The sequence below is a fragment of the Helicoverpa zea genome, chromosome 2 (assembly GCF_022581195.2).
Source record: "Helicoverpa zea isolate HzStark_Cry1AcR chromosome 2, ilHelZeax1.1, whole genome shotgun sequence".
Lineage (NCBI taxonomy): Eukaryota > Metazoa > Arthropoda > Insecta > Lepidoptera > Noctuidae > Helicoverpa > Helicoverpa zea.
The window spans coordinates 8,283,234-8,287,675 of NC_061453.1; positions in this window are offsets into that span (position 1 = coordinate 8,283,234).

Here is a 4,442-nt window from a genome sequence, read left to right on the forward strand (position 1 = left end):
CAATTTTATTCTATCAAAACCGAACTCGTGCCGTCTTGAGGTACCTATCAAGTTTCTTTTTGTATTGTAAGCAGATACCATAAATCTGAGTTCTACATGTCGTGATTAAAGAATGTCCAATTTCGTTCAGGCTTTTTTTGTAACTGAATTAATTTATGCATAGCAAATTACTAATACAGCCAATACAAAAATGCAATGTTCCACATTTATTTCGATACATCAATATCATAGAGCTATATTCGGCTTTATCTAATCGAAATTAATCTGGTTTAATCAGGGATATGTTGCCTTATTTAGGCTGCCTAGTAGGGTTTATTTTATAGATTTTGTTGCTGATATTACAGCAAGTTTTGGCAACACGTAAAGAAACAAACAAGATTAGGAAGTAATCACGTTCAATAGGTGAGTAATAGCATCTTGTGAAGTTGTGGATCCTTCTCCTCTGAGGCTCGGCCCACGTCGCACTCGAACATGTTACCGGCTTTTTATTGTCCATCGTATAATATTGATGGATTCCGAAACAAGTTTTGAATTAGATTTAGTGGGCGTAAAAATCTAGAGAAGTAAATACAAAGATAAGAAAAGCAGGAGTTGTTTGAAACGGTACATATTTTCCGGTGCGGTGCGGTGACTACAGCTACTCCCTAAAGCAATTTGTTTTTTTTTTTCTCATTATATGAACAAAGTAGCATTGGTAATTTAATCTAAAATTAACACGCTTGAATTATGATTTACAGGGCTGCCTGTACCTACATAAGATTCGAGGGCGTTTTTTAATGCCATACCAATATTTTTTATTTTCAATACATTGTCGTTATAAGTACTTACCGCTCTTCCAACATTTCCAGTGCAAGCTATGTCAATAACTGAGTATTGAGATTTTATTTGTCTTTAAAAGAACGATGAATTAAAATCACAGCTGCGTTCTGTAAGCTAAATATTTTTTACCTTTTTTAAATGGTCCGTATTTTAAATGAGCGCTATAATTGCACAAAGAGCCGGTGCTGCAAATATCCTCAAATATATGGCGCGGGTGTCAGCATAGTGCAGCCTCTGCGGTTCAGATTTAAGTGCAGCCGAGCGGAAGGAATGCAGACGAATGATATTCCTTAACAGCCGAGCGGGGGATTAAGAAAGCTTCAAGTGACATATATTCCTGTACGAGCCATGGAATCACCAATTAAGAGTAGGTACGAGTTGGCAGGAATTCCGTAATTAATGTGCCTCTGCAATGTTTTCAACAATATTTTTGTGTGTTATATTTATCTACTCTATTTGTGTATATCTACACAGTAGTGGAATTGCAACATTTTCTAAATGGAGTAGCAGCTTTAAATGTCAGTGGTCGGCAGCGACTGGTAGCAGCTTAAGACTCACAAACTTGCGTAATTGTACCTAATTAGTGTTGGTTGCTACCATACCGTACGTAGAACAATGAGATCAAATTGATTAGTACGATTAATCTATACTAATATTATAAAGCTGAAGAGTTTGTTTGTTTGTTTGTTTGAACGCGCTAATCTCAGGAACTACTGGTCCGATTTGAACATTTCTTTCAGTGTTAGATAGCCCATTTATCGAGGAAGGCTATAAGCTTTATATTACTTTTTATCCCAGTACAGGAAGTAGTTCCCACGGGATGCGGGTGAAACCGCTGGCAGAAGCTAGTCTTAAATAAAATGTTCTACGGTTATAATTCATTATTATTAAAAATATTTCTACTTACTACCGCGGATTTTATCAGCCAGTCCACCCTTATGATTGCGTTCACCAATTTATAACAGCATTTACATAGAGTGTATACAATATGTGTATACCCCAAGGAACTTAATACAGCGGGGTTCGTTTTCACTGTCCTTTGTTTACGATGACTCTTAAAGAATATTGGATATTCTGAAAATTCGATCACATACAAATATTGGCGACCAACATATTACGTGGAGGTTTACTGTATCATTACGATACTTTCTACTTGTATTGCAGTTATGAAATATTAGAAAAATATAGAGGAAGGTTGGTAAGTAAAAAAAGTGAAAAAGAAAACCAAACAAAACCTTATTCTATTAAAAAAATATTAACAAATGAAAATCAACTGAACAAAACTGTTGAAAGAAACCTTTTTGCTCCCTAACTAAAAATACTTTAAAACAGTTGACAGCTAATAAAACAACAAAATGAAAACTTTACACGTTTATAAAAAGTTACTAAAGTCTCCTCTTAAATGCAGCGTAAATAAAAACAGAAGTCGGGAACTGAAGCCCCAACGCTGAGGATTGCGCGTTACAACGAAATAAAATATTAAGAGAGAGTGGGAATCCCGGTAACCTCACAAAGTAGGCACCCTCTCAAGAGTGTTTCCTCCTATTGAATAGCTACTCGTCTCTACCTACATATATGTATATTCATATTTAGATCTCTCGTCTACAGAGGGAATTCTCGCTAAAGCTGCATCAATATTTAATTCTGATGAAACAATAACTCTTGACTTCTCTTTAGATCGACGTTGAAAACATTTGGGTGCCTTTGTTTTTTTTTCTACGTTCACATTCACCTACCTACCTACGTACCATTTATATACCTACTTTCTTTGCGAGGTCCGGAATAATTCTGAGATATCAACGTTCCGTTGTTTTTATATTTTTACCTTATATTGTACTTATTACGTATTTTAGTCTCGTATTGATTTTAGAAAAGCTCGTTTCAAAAATCGTTTCGAATCTTTTCTTGTCTGATACCTGCATCATGGTAAGGAATGTTTCGGCAAACATTGTTTCATGTTCCATATTTAATCCAACCACTAATAGGGTAAAGGCGGGATAGATGCCCCACTTTTTGAAATATGCTTATAATTTAATAAATATTGGTTCTACATTAATAACACCTATGAATGTAACTAGTTTAATCCTTTATGTTTATTTGTGATTTGTCTTTTTGGACCTATATACTACACGTTTTGCAGATTTTAGCTTTTTGTAGACCTCAATTTTTGGGGATAGATGCCTACCCCTATGGATAGTTGCCCCACCTTGAAAATACTAGCGAGGATAGATGCCTACGGTGCGGGATAGATGCCCTTCATACTGTTTAAGTATATTATATTAATAATATTTATATATTTTTTTACTTTAATTTATTTGAAATGAAAAGTATTTTGCAGTTTTTTAAATCTTTTTATATTCATTATCAGATTAATTAAAATTAACACAATAAAATTCTTAAATTATTTGTTCAACAAAAATAATGTATTTTGTATTTTTAACCCTTATTATAAAATATTAATTATTTAGTTTCAACATGCAAAATCATAAAAATCATTCTTTCTTAAAAACTAAAATAACACAATATACTTAGCATCATAATATTTAACCGGACAGTGCTTTAAGTTTTCTACATCTCGAGCAAAAATTTCTGAAAAGTGTACAGGTTTCATGTAACCAGCACTGACACATTACACATTGAATCCAGTCGGATTTAGACTTTGTTTGTTCATAGTTTTCAAAGCATTCTATGCAGTTATTTTTATTTGTATCTTTAGGCTCATCCTGTCCATCTCTTTTAGTCTTCTTCACCGGCAAACCTTTGGATTTCTATTCCTTAACTTTGTTCTTAGGTGAATTGTCTTCATCTTCACTGTTTGAACTATAAATCATTCGTAATCAATAAAAAGTGTAAATACCTATACATAAACACATGAAAAATATAAAAAAATTATATAATAATGTCGGGACATAGTAAATACGGGAAATAGTCGGGTATAGATGCCCCTAGGGGCATCTATACCGTAAAAAATCAGGGCAACTATCCTTTTTGACAGAGTTAGATGCCCTAGTATTTTTTTTAATAAATAAATATAATAGAGCAACTATTTACATCAAAATGTATACTTCATGAAACAATATAAATACGTAATAAAAAAATTGATGGAATTAATGTCTACTTATAAAGTTATACAACAGCAAATACTCACCTTTAAAAATTTTACACTCGCTGTAAGTTCGCCGCGGAGATGAATTCACACACGAGCGAAACGCGACCTCACCCCTGGATGGCGCGTGGCTAATTTAGGTGCGGGGTGCTTGTGGCTTCTAGTTATACGGTTGTTTCTTAATCGCGAGCATGGGAAATTAGGTTTTTTAAAAATGGGGCATCTGTCCCACTGCGGCATCTATCCCGCCTTTACCCTATTATATCTGTTCAAAGTTTTTAAATATTTTTTCCAATGCGAATGTCAGGAGCTATAAACCATATTTAAATCGTGATCGTATGTTAATCCTTGTCACGTTTGCTATTTAACTCCATTTCCCATTCTTTACCTTTGCGACCTGTTACTGCATACTTATGTAAAACATGCGGTTTTTTCATGTTATCTATTTTTGTGTAAAGTTTTGGATCTGGTGTTCTTGCTAAAATCTATGAAGGTGAAAGGAAATAAAAAACGAGAA